The sequence below is a fragment of the Salmo salar genome, chromosome ssa09 (genome assembly GCF_905237065.1).
Source record: "Salmo salar chromosome ssa09, Ssal_v3.1, whole genome shotgun sequence".
NCBI classification, from domain to species: domain Eukaryota; kingdom Metazoa; phylum Chordata; class Actinopteri; order Salmoniformes; family Salmonidae; genus Salmo; species Salmo salar.
This window is the reverse complement of record NC_059450.1, coordinates 159410371-159428170: the sequence shown is the minus strand read 5'-3', so window position 1 is coordinate 159428170 and position 17800 is coordinate 159410371. Positions and strand designations below refer to the sequence as shown.

General features: G+C 41.1%; 1 protein-coding gene across 3 annotated transcripts in view; it reads left to right on the top strand.

Annotated features, from left to right (window-relative positions):
* LOC106613399 (nectin-1) overlaps nucleotides 1-17800 on the top strand; it is a 610857-nt gene that overhangs the window by 411545 nt on the left and 181512 nt on the right. The gene's annotated exons all lie outside the window — the stretch shown is intronic.

Genomic DNA, 17800 nt, shown 5'->3' with positions numbered 1-17800 from the left:
AGACTGGTGATATGGAGACTGGTGATATGGAGACTGGTGACTGGTGTTATGGAGACTGGTGATATGAAGACTGGAGACTGGTGATATGGAGACTGGTGATATGGAGACTGGTGATATGGAGACTGTTGATGTGGAGACTGGAGACTGGTGATATGGAGACTGGTGTTATGGAGACTGGTGATATGGAGACTGGTGTTATGGAGACTGGAGACTGGTGATATGGAGACTGGTGATATGGAGACTGGAGACTGGTGATATGGAGACTGGTGATATGGAGACTGGAGACTGGTGATATGGAGACTAGTGACTGGTGTTATGGAGACTGGTGATATGGAGACTGGTGATATGGAGACTGGAGACTGGTGATATGGAGACTGGTGATATGGAGACTGGTGATATGGAGACTGGAGACTGGTGTTATGGAGACTGGTGATATGGAGACTGGTGATATGGAGACTGGTGATATGGAGACTAGTGACTGGTGTTATGGAGACTGGTGATATGGAGACTGGAGACTGGTGATATGGAGACTGGTGTTATGGAGACTGGTGATATGGAGACTGGAGACTGGTGATATGGAGACTGGTGACTGGTGTTATGGAGACTGGTGATATGAAGACTGGAGACTGGTGTTATGGAGACTGGTGATATGGAGACTGGTGTTATGGAGACTGGTGATATGGAGACTGGTGATATGGAGACTGGTGTTATGGAGACTGGTGATATGGAGACTGGTGATATGAAGACTGGTGACTGGTGTTATGGAGACTGGTGATATGGAGACTGGTGTTATGGAGACTGGTGATATGGAGACTGGTGATATGGAGACTGGTGATATGGAGACTGGTGACTGGTGATATGGAGACTGGTGATATGGAGACTGGTGATATGGAGACTGGTGATATGGAGACTGGTGACTGGTGTTATGGAGACTGGTGATATGAAGACTGGAGACTGGTGATATGGAGACTGGTGATATGGAGACTGGTGATGTGGAGACTGGAGACTGGTGATATGGAGACTGGTGTTATGGAGACTGGTGATATGGAGACTGGTAATATGGAGACTGGTGATGTGGAGACTGGAGACTGGTGATATGGAGACTGGTGTTATGGAGACTGGTGATATGGAGACTGGTGTTATGGAGACTGGAGACTGGTGATATGGAGACTGGTGATATGGAGACTGGAGACTGGTGATATGGAGACTGGTGATATGGAGACTGGAGACTGGTGATATGGAGACTGGTGATATGGAGACTGGAGATATGGAGACTGGTAATATGGAGACTGGTGATGTGGAGACTGGAGACTGGTGATATGGAGACTGGTGTTATGGAGACTGGTGATATGGAGACTGGTGTTATGGAGACTGGAGACTGGTGATATGGAGACTGGTGATGTGGAGACTGGAGACTGGTGATATGGAGACTGGTGTTATGGAGACTGGTGATATGGAGACTGGTAATATGGAGACTGGTGATGTGGAGACTGGAGACTGGTGATATGGAGACTGGTGTTATGGAGACTGGTGATATGGAGACTGGTGTTATGGAGACTGGAGACTGGTGATATGGAGACTGGTGATATGGAGACTGGAGACTGGTGTTATGGAGACTGGAGACTGGTGATATGGAGACTGAAGACTGGTTTTATGGAGACTGGAGACTGGTGATATGGAGACTGGTGATATGGAGGCTGGTGATATGGAGACTGGTGATATGGAGACTGGTGATATGGAGACTGGTGATATGGAGACTAGTGATGTGGAGACTGGTGATATGGAGACTGGTGATGTGGAGACTGGAGACTGGTGTTATATAGACTGGTAATATGGAAACTGGAGACTGGTGATATGGAGACTGGAGACTGGTGTAATAGAGACTGGTATAATGGAGACTGGTGTAATGGAGACTGGTGTAATAGAGACTGGTATTATGGAGACTGGTGATATGGAGACTGGTGTTATGGAGACTGGAGACTGGTGATATGGAGACTGGTATTATGGTGACTGGTGATATGGAGACTGGTGACTGGTGATATGGAGACTGGTATTATGGAGACTGGTGATATGGAGACTAGCTGTGTGTTCTGTGTTTTAATGAGTGGTGTTACAGTGACTAGCTGTATGTTCTGTGTTGATACTGTATCTCCAAATACATGGAAACAGGATGCAGGACACGTACATTGTTAGCCTTTATGCTCATTTATGCTAAGATTTGGGGTCAGAGCTGTTGCCGGATAATTGAATGTTGTAAATAGTTCAACTGATATTCACCAGACGGCTTGCTTGCTTGTTTTTTGGATTATTTTGGAATTTATCGACTGACGGCCCTTAAGGTCCGGAATGGCATATCCATATTTTGTTGAGTTATGTTTTGACATCTCCTTTTGTTTGGGTATTCGGCCCAGCTGGGAAGCTTCAATAGCTGGAGAACACTGAATCCAGCAAATATCTATTTGAGGATCAACCATCCATCAATTTTAAATGAGAAGTATCCTCAATGTATAATGCTGAATAGTTTTGTTGATATATCACAATGTTATAACAAATTCGTTTTTATTTATTTATTTTCTTTTATTTCACCTTTATTTAACCAGGTAGGTAAGTTGAGAACAAGTTCTCATTTTCAATTGCGACCTGGCCAAGATAAAGCAAAGCAGTTCGACAACATACAACAACACAGAGTTACACATGGAATAAAACAAATATACAGTCAATAATATAGTAGAAAAATAAGTCTATATACAATGTGAGCAAATGAGGTGAGATAAGGGAAGTAAAGGCAAAAAAGGCCATGGTGGCAAAGTAAATACAATATAGCAAGTAAAACACTGGAATGGTAGATATGTAGTGGAAGAAAGTGCAAAGTAGAAATAGAAATAATGGGGTGCAAAGGAGCAAAATAAATAAATAAATACAGTAGGGGCAGAGGTAGTTGTTTAGGCTAAATTATAGATGGGCTGTGTACAGGTGCAGTGATCTGTGAGCTGCTCTGACAGCTGGTGCTTAAAGCTAGTGAGGGAGATAAGTGTTCCCAGTTTCAGAGATTTTTGTAGTTCGTTCCAGTCATTGGCAGCAGAGAAATGGAAGGAGTTTAATAATTAACATTAGAATAAAAATCGCAGCTGTAGTTGTGGGTATTTCCAGCGATGCAAAAACTGATCTCAAGGAAAATGAGACCTGGAGCAAGGTCGTATGGTTAAATGCCCCAAAGGAGACTGTTTTAACTTGTTTTATCATGGAGAGAGAAATCCTGACAAAGGAGGAAGCCATAGCCAACCTCATGAAGGAGGAGTAGCTCTACCACAGTCTCATACAGGAAATTCATCCAAACCGCTTGAGGTCAGTACAGAGAGTATGTTCACTCAGGCATATATATATATATATATATATATATATATATTTATTTATATTCTCAGTAAGGAAACCAGGGCAAAGCTTCTGATCAGAGGAATAACAGTCAGAGGAAAACAGGTTGTGTTTAAAGAGAATAATCCGTTCAGTTTGAAGTCGCGCATGGCTGACCAGAACTCCATTCAGGTTACAATTAAAGAACTACCTGAATCAGCAGATGATAGTGTTGTGACTGAGTTCCTGGCTGAAGCTGGATGTAAGGCGGTGGTGGGGGAGAGGGTGATGAGACGCATGATAAGATACAAGGGTCAACTCACAATCTGCTCCAATGGAGATGGTTTTGTATATGTTGAAGCAGCACCCATCACTCCTATAACACGGTCTGTAAAGATGGGCCCTCACTGGATCAAAGTATTGTATGTTGGACAAGGTTCTGTGCGTAGACAGGACTGGCTGATACAATCCCACGCTAGAGGGGGTGTCAGGAGATGGTAGAGTACAGTCTTACCGCACTGGACAACTTAATTAAGGTGCATAGAGGAAATGTTTTCACACTATGTGCAGGACAACAATCCAGTCCCGATGAGTAAGGCAGAAGTATCACATATCTCAGCTGAAACGACTGAACGTGAGACTAAGGTTGAAGAGGATAATTCCTCGGCTCTCAAGGACAAAGACGGAGTGAATGAAACATTGGAGTTGGTACCTGGTGACCTTTCATTCCAAGAAAAAGAAGAAGAAGAAGAGGAACAAATGCTAAAAATGAAGCTGGGAAAGTGGCTACTGAGACCAGCGACAATCATAACCCAATAGAAAACCTCTGAGGATAATACGGGACCCTAAAGGCAGTGCCACTCTGTGGGGAATACAAAAGAAGGCAGCCTAACATCAATACTGGCCTTCAGTCATTCAATCTGCAATCAACAAACACCCAAGCGTCCCAGGGTACCAAGCTTCCCATCAGAGTCTGGAGTTAAGTCACCTGCAGACAAAAAGGCTGATATGGAGGATGTAATTCTGGGAGAAGTGGAGAAAAGTCCCCCCTAATTAGCCATCCAGACCGAAATCATTGATGAATGGTGGAATATGAACGATTGAAATAATCTGTATTTGAGTATACTATATAATCTGGTTCGGACAAAGACATTCTGTGTATATGAGCATAACCTCTGTCACTAGCATGGCTTTTCAAGAGAATTATAGCAAACTGCAGATGATCTCATTTTAATGCAAACTCTTGATACATATCCGAAACAAAACCCACCTTCCAGACAGAAACTCAGTTCCCCTAACCCAGGTATTAGAAAGCATTGTACCATGAACCTTTTTCCAAACCATTAATCAGGTTAAAATGCTCTGGGACCCTCGTTCCAAGCCTCGAGGAATATTGGGAGGTCATCTGAATATTCGTAGCATTATTTCAAAGAGTGAACAGGTAGAACATTTATTTAAACATTAGATTTTTTTTCTGTTTCTCTGAGACATGGCTGAAGAAATATTCTCCTATTTCTGCCTTTAATGTCCCTGGATATTCCATATTCAGGAGGGACAGGGGAGAGGGCAGAGGGGGTGGATTGCCTACGTACCTGAAAGATACTGGCTCCAGGTCATCTACAAGTCTCTGCTAGGTAAAGCCCCACCTTATCTCAGCACACTGGTCACCATAGCAGCACCCACTAGTAGCACGCACTCCAGCAGGTATATCTCACTGGTCACCCCCAAACCCAATTCCTCCTTTGGTCGTCTTTCCTTCCAGTTCTCTGCTGCAAATGACTGAAACGAACTGCAAAAATCTCACTAGCTTTAAGCACCAGCTGTCAGAGCAGCTCACAGATCACTGCACCTGTGCATAGCCCATCTGTAAACAGCCCATCTATCTACCTACCTCATCCCCATACTGTATTTATTTATTTATCTTGCTCCTTTGCACCCCAGTATCTCTACTTGCACATTCATCTTCTGCACATCTACCATTCCAGTGTTTACTTGCTATATTGTAATTACTTCGCCACCATGGCCTATTTATTGCCTTAACTTACCTCATTTGCACTCACTGTATATAAACTTTTTGTTTTCTTTTGTTCTATTGTATTATTGACTGTATGTTTTGTTTATTCTATGGGTAACTCTGTGTTGTTGTATGTGTCAAATTGCTATGCTTTATCTTGGCCAGGTTGCAGTTGCAAATGAGAACTTGTTCTCAACTAGCCTACCTGGTTAAATAAAGGTGAAATAAAAAAAAAAAAAAGCTATCTTATCATATGGAAACATGCCAATGACATTGAATGTATGAGGCTGAATGTCTTCCTCTCCCTTCATATGTCTCTCACTATTATTGGATTATATCAACCAAAAACATCTTATACCTCGTCTTATGACCATCTAAATGCCATGCTTAAAGAATGTGATCGTAAGAAGGAGCTCATCGTCATGGGCGATTTCAATATAAACAGGGAAAACAAAACTTGCAGGAAAAAACTCAAAGAGATTATTATTTCAGCCTGACTCAAATAATACAAGGTAAGAGTAACACAGTCATCCCAGACTCAAATTGATCTGCTGTTTACTAACAGACCTGATCGAATAATTAAGTCCAGTAACTTACTAACTGGCATGTATGACCACAATGTTACATTGGTGGTTAGAAAGATCACTAAAAAGAGATTTAAGAACAATATTAATGTGCAACAGTATGGTAAAAAAAAGGAACGTAACTACGTTACAGCTATAAGTCGGATTGACTGGTCTGTTCTGTTAAGCATTGAATACCCAGATTCTCGATACAGAACATTTCTGTCAGCTATTGACAAAGTGGATACCTCTTTTACTAGGAAATTTCAGCGTCAGCCAAGATTGAAAATCTCTCTACCATGAATCAACGAAGACCTCTGGAGGCAGACGAGAGAACGTGATTTTTCCTTGAAAAAAAAAAGCACTGAAGTCCGGTCAGACTGATGACAGATGTATATTTGCATCACTGAGAAATAAGGAGGTTAGGAAAAAAAAAGCAAAAGCAGAGTTCTTTCTTAGAGTGATCAATGAAGCAAAAGGAAATGGCAAAGTGATTTGGGAAAATCTCAACAAACTGACAGGGAGAGGAGCTGAAAACATCCTGAATTAAAGGTTAATAGGATTCTAATTTAAGACTCCAATTTCATATCCACCACCTTTAACGATGTTTTTTTTGTTGACTCAGTCAGGGAACTGGATCAAAAGTTTATCAACCAAAACTCTGTTTAAAGGGTCTTATAGTAAACCTACAGTTCTCACTCCCATAGATAATATTAAACCAATATTCAGAATTTCTGAAATCTCAGTGTCAACAGTTGACAGTATTATTAGCTTCTCCAGGAGCTCTAGAACAAAATATGTATTTGGTCTAAACACTGAATTACTGAAGAGACACAAATATTCTCTGATTGCCCCAACTAGTACATTTAGTTCATCTGTTCATCAAATATGGGTTCTTCCCCAATGCTTGGAAGTCTGCTGCATTGATACCTGTTTTAAAATCTGGTGACCCAACACTGGTGGAAAATGACCGACCTATGAGCATTCTTCCAGTGGTATGAAAAGTAGCTGAAAGATGGATGGCTGATCATCTGACGGATCACCTCATTCAGGGCAACTCCATACATCAAATGCCATTTGGATTCAGAACTAACCATTCTACCGAAACAGCCAATTGCTACTTAATGAAATGCATTATATCTAAACTGGACATAGGTTGTTAAGTCAATCTTTTTGGATGTTAAAAAGGCCTTTGATTCTGTGAATCATGAGGTCTTCCTATCCAAACTATCCTCCCTTAATGTGTCCACTGAAGCCATGAGTTGGACGTATTCCTATCTGACAAACAGAAGTCAAAGGGTTCGTCTGGGGGACACTCAGTCGGACTCTCTTTACTATAACATTGGGGTCCCACAAGGGTCAATATTAGGCCCCCTTCTGTTTACCATCTATATAAATGATCTCCCACAAGTTAACATGCAGATGTAAGCAGAGGATACAGTTCTGTATGTACACTAAAACAATAGACAACTTGTTATTAACAAGTTAACTAAAGCTATGGTACATGTTACTAAAAGGATGACTGATTCTTGCCTGCATTTAAATATCAGCAAGACTGTATTTATGTACTTCTCTAAGAAATCCTTTGATTCTTCACAACCAGCTGTTCTGGTTAATTGAGGAGAATCTGAAAGTAGTGTCTAACTTCAGGTATCTCGGCGTCATTTTGCACTCCAACTTCACATTTAAGAAACATGTGAAGAAGGTGGTTAAACACAGTTAAGTTTGGATTATTGAACTTTATGTTGATCAGACCTTTCCTTCCTCAGGAGGCCCTGCCTCCTGCAAGCTGTGATCTTCTCACATCTGAGATATTGCCTCACATGCTGGTCACAAGCAGTAGCTGCTATTCTGAAACCAACTGAATCACTGATCAAACAAACACTTCAGATTTTTGATAACAAACCAAACAGTTACCACCATTGTCATATAATTTACAAACATAACTTATTTAGTCTGGATAGCTTTAAGCAGTATGTAGATGCAAACCTTCTTTAAGATCCTGCATGGTCTTGCCCCTCCACCCCTATGCCGGGCATATCATGACAAGGGCAGTAACTAGAGGGGATTGCGTTGTCCCTTTTCGACACGGTAAAAATCGGCCAATCTGCCTTCTCTGTTAGAGCTACAATATACTGGAATGCAATGCCCATGGACTAGAGAAGCTATACGGATTATTGTACTTTCAAAATTAAATTGAAAACATGACTAAATTCAATGCAAACTTGAACACATGAGTTATTTGTGGTTCCTCATATGTCAGACGACAGTGGATGATAGTATTATTGTTGTCGTTAGAATGATATATTATTGGATGTAATGTATTGGTATTTTGTATTGTTTTAGTGTGTATGTTTATTGTGACCGTGTAAAGGTCCTTACCTGCCCTGGGACTACGGGTGAAAATTAACTTTTGACTAACCCCGACATATTTACATGGATGTTGCATTATTGTAATATTGATGTTGATTAATGTGCATTGGCCCCTATAAATAAATGAATAAACAAATGTAGAGACTGGCTGTGTGCTCCCTGTACTAATGATTGGTGTTGTGGAGACCAGCTGTGTGCTCCCTGTACTAATGAGTGGTGTTGTGGAGACTAGCTGTGTGCTCCCTGTACTAATGATTGGTGTTGTGGAGACTAGCTGTGTGCTCCCTGTACTAATGAGTGGTGTTGTGGAGACCAGCTGTGTGCTCCCTGTACTAATGATTGGTGTTGTGGAGACCAGCTGTGTGCTCCCTGTGCTAATGAGTGGTGTTTTGGAGACTAGCTGTGTGCTCCCTGTGCTAATGAGAGGTGTTGTGGAGACTAGCTGTGTGCTCCCTGTACTAATGATTGGTGTTGTAGAGACCAGCTGTGTGCTCCCTGTGCTAATGATTGGTGTTGTGGAGACCAGCTGTGTGCTCTCTGTGCTAATGAGTGGTGTTGTAGAGACTAGCTGTGTGCTCCCTGTACTAATGATTGGTGTTGTGGAGACTAGCTGTGTGCTCCCTGTGCTAATGAGTGGTGTTGTGGAGACTAGCTGTGTGCTCCCTGTACTAATGAGTGGTGTTGTGGAGACCAGCTGTGTGCTCCCTGTACTAATGATTGGTGTTGTGGAGACCAGCTGTGTGCTCCCTGTACTAATGAGTGGTGTTGTGGAGACTAGCTGTGTGCTCCCTGTGCTAATGATTGGTGTTGTGGAGACTAGCTGTGTGCTCCCTGTACTAATGATTGGTGTTGTGGAGACTAGCTGTGTGCTCCCTGTACTAATGAGTGGTGCTGTGGAGACTAGCTGTGTGCTCCCTGTACTAATGAGTGGTGTTGTGGAGACCAGCTGTGTGCTCCCTGTGCTAATGAGTGGTGTTGTGGAGACTAGCTGTGTGCTCCCTGTACTAATGATTGGTGCTGTGGAGACTAGCTGTGTGCTCCCTGTACTAATGAGTGGTGTTGTGGAGACTAGCTGTGTGCTCCCTGTGCTAATGAGTGGTGTTGTGGAGACTAGCTGTGTGCTCCCTGTACTAATGAGTGGTGTTGTGGAGACCAGCTGTGTGCTCCCTGTGCTAATAGGGTGCCATTGGGCCCTGATAAATGTAGTGCACTAATATAGGGAATAGGGTGCCATTGGGGAGCCAGTTATGGAATGAGCAGTGATTGTCCTGTAATGAGATGCAGCGCTAACTGTCTTCAGGCCATGAAGACTCACTGTTTAACTTGGGTGGTTGACCAGGTCTCTTTCACTAGGCTGTGTGTGTGTGTGTGTGTGTGTGTGTGTGTGTGTGTGTGTGTGTGTGTGTGTGTGTGTGTGTGTGTGTGTGTGTGTGTGTGTGTGTGTGTGTGTGTGTGTGTGTGTGTGTGTGTGTATATATATATGTGTGTGTGTCTCTTGCCACAAAAAGCAACAAATCTGATCTGAAGGATACTGGTTTTCTAGAGGCAAAGTGGAGAGGAGGCATATTAACTTTCTAGTCTTTTACTTTTTGCCAGACTTTGTTTGTGTGTGTGTGTGTGTGTGTGTGTGTGTGTGTGTGTGTGTGTGTGTGTGTGTGTGTGTGTGTGTGTGTGTGTGTGTGTGTGTGTGTGTGTGTGTGTGTGTGTGTGTGTGTGTGTGTGTGGGGTTAGCGAGGTGATGGTATGCGTGAAGAATTGCAATAGTCACCCTTATTATTAGTCGGGAGAGGATCTGAGCACAGCCAGCTTCCCTGATCCTCCCTGTCTATCTGTCTGTCTGTCTGTCCCTGGCTGACAGTGGAGATCAAACTGTCTATCTGTCTGTCTCTGGCTGACAGTGGAGATCCTCCCTGTCTATCTGCTATCTGTCTGTCCCTGGCTAACAGTGGAGATCCTCCCTGTCTATCTGTCTGTCTGCTACTGAACCTGGATCACCCTCTCAATTTTAAACAGACAGAGACAGAGACAAAGGCAGGCAGAAGGAGGGTAGAGACAGAGACAGAAACAGAGACAGAGGTCAGAGACTTGGCAGTGTGGTGCCAGGACAACAACCTCTCCTTAAACGTGATCAAGACAAAGGAGCTGATTGTGGACTACAGGAAAAGGCGGGCTGAACAGTTACAATAATTTGATTTGAGAGACAGAGACAGAAACAGTGACAGAGATAGAGACCTGAACCTAAAAGGAAGCGATTCCCAAACCTTCCATAACAAAGCCATCACCTACAGAGAGATGAACCTGGAGAAGAGTCCCCTAAGCAAGCTGGTCCTGGGGCTCTGTTCACAAACACAAACACACCCCACAGAGGCCCAGGACAGAAACACAATTAGACCCAACCAAATCATGAGAAAACAAAAAGATAATTACTTGACACATTGGAAAGAATTAACAAAATAACAGAGCAAACTAAAATGCTAATTGACCCTAAACAGAGAGAACACAGTGGCAGAATACCTGACCACTGTTACTGATCCAAACTTAAGCAAAGCTTTGACTATGTACAGACTGAAATCAAATCAAAGTGTATTTGTCACGTGCGCCGAATACAACAGGTGTAGTAGACCTCACAGTGAAATGCCGAATACAACAGGTGTAGTAGACCTTACAGTGAAATGCTGAATACAACAGGTGTAGTAGACCTCACAGTGAAATGCTGAATACAACAGGTGTAGTAGACCTTACAGTGAAATGCTGAATACAACAGGTGTAGTAGACCTCACAGTGAAATGCTGAATACAACATGTGTAGTAGACCTCACAGTGAAATGCTGAATACAACAGGTGTAGTAGACCTCACAGTGAAATGCTGAATACAACAGGTGTAGTAGACCTCACAGTGAAATGCTGAATACAACAGGTGTAGTAGACCTCACAGTGAAATGCTGAATACAACAGGTGTAGTAGACCTCACAGTGAAATGCTGAATACAACAGGTGTGGTAGACCTCACAGTGAAATGCTGAATACAACAGGTGTAGTAGACCTCACAGTGAAATGCTGAATACAACAGGTGTAGTAGACCTCACAGTGAAATGCTGAATACAACAGGTGTAGTAGACCTCACAGTGAAACGCTGAATACAACAGGTGTAGTAGACCTCACAGTGAAATGCTGAATACAACAGGTGTAGTAGACCTCACAGTGAAATGCTGAATACAACAGGTGTAGTAGACCTCACAGTGAAATGCTGAATACAACAGGTGTAGTAGACCTCACAGTGAAATGCTGAATACAACAGGTGTAGTAGACCTCACAGTGAAATGCTGAATACAACAGGTGTAGTAGACCTCACAGTGAAATGCTGAATACAACAGGTGTAGTAGACCTCACAGTGAAATGCTGAATACAACAGGTGTAGACCTTACAGTGAAATGCTTACTTACAGGCTCTAACCAATAGTGCAAAAAAGGTATTAGGTGAACAATAGGTAAGTAAAGAAATAAAAACAACAATAAAAAGACAGTGAAAAACAGTAGCGAGGCTACATACAGACACCGGTTAGTCAGGCTGATTGAGGTAGTATGTACATGTAGATATGGTTAAAGTGACTATGCATATATGATGAACAGAGAGTAGCAGTAGAGTAAAAGAGGGGTTGGTGGGTGGCGGGACACAATGCAGATAGCCCAGTTAGCCAATGTGCTGCAGCACTGGTTGGTCGGCCCAATTGAGGTAGTATGTACATGAATGTATAGTTAGACTTGGCACTCCGGTAACGCTTGCCATGCAGTAGTAGAGAGAAAACGGTCTATGACTGGGGTGGCTGGAGTCTTGACCATTTTTAGGGCACTGAGCCTTGCAATTGCTGCCAATATTTAATTTTTTAGTTTTTATTTCACCTTTATTTAACCAAGTGGGCTAGTTGAGAACAAGTCCTTTATTTAACCAGGTAGGCCAGTTGAGAACAAGTCCTTTATTTAACCAGGTAGGCCAGTTGAGAACAAGTCCTTTATTTAACCAGGTAGGCTTGTTGAGAACAAGTCCTTTATTTACCGTGGCTAGTTGAGAACAAGTCCTTTATTTAACCAGGTAGGCCAGTTGAGAACAAGTCCTTTATTTAACCAGGTAGGCTAGTTGAGAACAAGTCCTTTATTTAACCAGGTAGGCCAGTTGAGAACAAGTCCTTTATTTAACCAGGTAGGCAAGTTGAGAACAAGTTCTCATTTACAACTGCGACCTGGCCAAGATAAAGCAAAACAGTGTGACACCAACAACAACACAGAGTTACACATGGAGTAAACAAACATGCAGTCAATAATACAGTGTAAAAACACAATAGAAAAATATATTTACAGTGAGTGGAAATTAAATAAGATTAGGGAGGTAAGGCGAAATAATTACAATTTAGCAATTAAACACTGGAGTGATAGATGTGCAGAAGATGAATGTGCAAGTAGAGAAACTGGGGTGCAAAAGAGCCCAATTATTATTATTTTAATTACAATATGGGGGATGAGGTAGTTGGGTGTGCTATTTACAGATGGGCTGTGTACAGGTACAGTGCTCTGACATCGGTAAGCTGCTCTGACAGCTGATGCTTAAAGCTAGTGAGGGAGATATAAGTCTCCAGCTTCAGTGATTTTTGCAGTTCGTTCCAGTCATTGGCAGCAGAGAACTGGAAGGAAAGGCGGCCAAAGCAGGTGTTGGCTTTGGGGATGACCAGTGAAATATACCTGCTGACCAGTACTGTAAAATGACATTTGAAATGTCTTTATTATATTGGAACTTTTGTGAGTGTAATATTTACTGTTCATTTTATATTGTTTATTTCACTTTTGTTTATTATCTATTTCACTTGCTTTGGCAATTTTAACATGTTTCCCATGACACAGAGAGAGAGCGATAGAGAGAGAGGGAGAGAGAGAGAGAGAGAGAGACAGAGAGAGAGAGACAGACAGCAGGTGGAGAGAGACAGAGAGAGAGAGAGAGATAGACACATAGAGAAAGAAAGAAAGATAGATACATATATATATATATATATAGAGAGAGAGAGAGAGAGAGAGAGAGACATGGAGAGAGAGAGAGAGACATAGAGAGAGCACCCAGGGCATTCTATGCTATAATTTTTTTTTTAAATACCTAAAATTTGTCTAATAACTAATTGAATGTGTCATTGAACCAATTGCACTTTATGGCAGCGAGGTGTGGGGTCCACTAGCAAAACAAGATTTCACCCAATGGGACAAACACCCAATTGAAACCCTGCATGTAGAGTTCAGTAAGATTCTCCTACATGTCCAGAGGAAAACTACAAACAATGCATGCAGGACAGAATTAGGCCAATATCCACTAGTAATAAAAACTCAAAAAATAGCAATTCAGTTTTGGAAACATCTAAAATACAGTGACCCCCTCTCATATCATTACCAAGCCCTGCAATGCCAAGAGCTGAGCAAAGAAAAGAGTCCCCTCATCCAGCTGGTCCTGGGGCTGAGTTCACAAACCTGTTCTAACACACTGAAGCCTCAGGACCCTCATCCAGCTGGTCCTGGGGCTGAGTTCACTAACCTGTTCTACTAACACACTGAAGCCTCAGGACCCTCATCCAGCTGGTCCTGGGGCTGAGTTCACTAACCTGTTCTACTAACACACTGAAGCCTCAGGACCCTCATCCAGCTGGTCCTGGGGCTGAGTTCACTAACCTGTTCTACTAACCCACTGAAGCCTCAGGACCAGAACATCCAATCAATCAGAATAAACCAAATTACAACACAGTCAAAACAAAACTACATTATTTATTGGGAAACACAAGCACAAAGCAAAATGCAGTGCTATCTGGCCCTAAATCGACAGTACACGTATGGCAAACTATTTGACCATGGTTACTGATCAAAACCTTAGGAAAACCTTGACAAAGTACAGGCTCAGTGAGCACAGCCTTGCCATTGAGAAGGGTAGACACAGGAAAACCTGGCTCCCTGTAGAGGAAAGGCTGTGCAACCACTGCACAACAGCAGAACCTGAGACGGAGCTGCATTTCCTGACAAAATGTCAAAATATAAACCCTTATTAAAGGTTTCAAAGACCTCTCTGATGAGACTAGGCTACCCGTCCTGTTGGGGGAGTACGCAGAGAGCTGTGGGTTGGCAGCGTCCTACATTGCTGCCTGCCATAAGATGAGGGACAGTGTCTGACAGACCAACCAACCTGGACATGTCCTCTATGCTTATTGTTATTGTTCAATGTGTTGGTTATTTTGACCCTTGGTTATTGTTGTTACTCTTGTCCCGTTGACAATATTTATTCTTATTATTTTCATATTGTAAATATCCAAAGTAAGCTTTGGCAACATGTACAGTACATTATTACGTCATGCCAATAAAGCAAATAGAATTTTATTGAAAATTGAGAGAGAGAGCGAGAGATACAGACAGCAGGCAGAGAGAGACAGAGAGAGAGAGAGAGACAGCAGGTGGAGAGAGCGAGATAAAGTCCATTGTGCTGGCATGTTGAGCCCACAGAGTGGCAGAGAGTCCCTTGTGCTGGCATGTTGAGCCCACAGAGTGGCAGAGAGTCCCTTGTGCTGGCATGTTGAGCCCACAGAGTGACAGAGAGTCTCTTGTGCTGGCATGTTGAGCACACAGAGTGGCAGAGAGTCCCTTGTGCTGGCATGTTGAGCCCACAGAGTGGCAGAGAGTCTCTTGTGCTGGCATGTTGAGCCCACAGAGTGGCAGAGAGTCCCTTGTGCTGGCATGTTGAGCCCACAGAGTGGCAGAGAGTCCCTTGTGCTGGCATGTTGAGCCCACACGTCTGGATGTGAACATTCTACACAGGTCACATCAGGTATGCATACCAAGCTCTGAGGTATTGGGTCTATGAATCACGACACTGCAGTGAGCTGCATATGGTTTTAGAGTTGTTCAACTGACAGTGTGACTGAACTGATTTGAACACAGAGACTCATACACCCCGATCAAGAGGTCTGTTAGCCCACTGATCTAATGCCTTGGCGTTCTGTCAGAGATGCCCGTCAGCCTGTACTGCTGTTGAACCGTTTCGCATGGGAGTGAGGCATGTTTAATAAGTCAATAGGTGTGTGAGTCAATCTTTGACCTGTGACTGACCAGGTTCAGATGTGGGTTTTCTGCCCACCCACAATACTGTCTCAGGATACCATAGCTAAACTAAATCCTAGGTTTACTTTAGGTCTTAGACATTGTTACTTCAGGGGGAGAGAGTTTCTTAATAACGTAAGGAAGGTCCGTTTGGGGACACACACGTGACTAATGCTGCATCTTTTTTATTTTTGCCCCTAATTTTATTTTTTTGCCCCTAATTTTATTTTTGCCCCTAATTTGTGGAACAACGTCCAGAGTTCACTGCAGTTAGATGTGCTGGTGTCACTCAGGCAGTTTCCATTACTGATGTAGTTGAATGGGATTGATTGGATTGAATATTTATTTGTGTTTCTTGCGCTGAATTATATTGTTTTATTCTGTTGTTATTGTAATGTAAACAGAGCTCTATTGTAAAATAGATTTTTAATCTCAATGTGACTCCCTGTTTAAATAAAGGATAAATTAATACCAATAAATATAGCAGTGTATTCCCTATATAGTGTGCCCTGGTCCAAAATGGGCTCTGATCTAAAGTAGTGCACTATATAGGGAGTAATGCCATGTGGCCTTTGACACAGTCTTTGACCTGACGTCCAAGCAACAGGAGGTAACACCAGCTGTTCGTTTTCATGGCTTTAAGGTTGAACCCTGGACTACCATCCACTGTTGTAGGTAGAAGGCATCCCAATGAACCCTGGACTACCATCCACTGTTGTAGGTAGAAGGCATCCCAATGAACCCTGGACTACATTTTACATTTACATTTTAGTCATTTAGCAGACGCTCTTATCCAGAGCGACTTACAGTAGTGAATGCATATATTTCATTATTTTTTTTTCCTCTGTACTGGTCCCCCGTGGGAATCGAACCCACAACCCTGGCGTTGCAAACACCATGCTCTACCAACTGAGCCACACAATCCACTGTTGTAGGTAGAAGGCATCCCAATGAACCCTGGACTACAATCCACTGTAGTAGGTAGAAGGCATCCCAATGAACCCTGGACTACAATCCACTGTAGTAGGTAGAAGGCATCCTAAATTCCACCCTATTCCCTATGTAGTGCGTTATATCTGACCAGGGCCCATAGGTCTACAGGTCAGAGAGAAAACGGTGACATTTGGGAAACAACCATGTTTCGCTGAATGTAGTAATGTAATAATGTATTAATATAGTAATATAGTAATGTAATAATGTATTAATATAGTAATGTGGTAATGTATTAATATAGTAATGTAGTAATGCAATAATGTACTAATGTAACAATACAGTAATGTAGTAATGTGATAATGTAATAATGTATTAATACAGTAATATAGTAATGTAGTAATGTAATAATATATTAGTATACTAATATAGTGATGTAGTAATGTGATAATGTATTAATATAGTAATGTAATAATATAATAATGTAATAATGTAGTAATATAATGTAATAATGTAGTAATATAGCAATGTAATAATATAATAATGTAATAATGTTACAATGTTGTAATAATGTATTAATATAGTAATACAGTAATTCATAATATAATGATGCAATAATGTAGTAATGTAATGTAATAATGTAGTCATATAGAAATGTAATAATGTAGTAATATAGCAATATAGTAATGTACTAATATAATAATGTAATAATGTATGTGTGTATTAATGTAATAATGTGATAATGTAGTAATAAAGTAATGTGATAACATGATAATGTTGTAATGTAGCAATGTAATGTAGTGATATAATATATTAATGTAATAGTATAGTAATGTAATGTATTATTGTAATAGTATTATAATGTAAAAATGTAGTACTATAATGTAGTAATATAATAATGTAATAATATAGTAATATAATGTATTAATGTAATATTATAATAATGTATTCATGTATTCATGTATTCATGTCTTCATGTAATGATATAAGAATGTAGTAATGTATAATGCAATAACGTAGTAATGTAGTAATGTTATAATGCAATAATGTATCCATTTATTAATGTAATGATGTAATAATGTAGTAGCGTAATAACTTAGTAATGTAGTAATGATATAATGTAATAATGTATCCATTTATTCATGTAATAATGCAATAATGTATTCATGTCTTCATGTAATGATATAAGAATGTAGTAATGTATAATGCAATAACGTAGTAATGTAGTAATGTTATAATGCAATAATGTATCCATTTATTAATGTAATGATGTAATAATGTAGTAGCGTAATAACTTAGTAATGTAGTAATGATATAATGTAATAATGTATCCATTTATTCATGTAATAATGCAATATGTAATGCAATAATGCAGTAACATGGTAATGTCATAATCTGGTAATGTAATCATGTAATAATGTCTTCTTGTATTCGTGTAATAATGTAATACTCATGC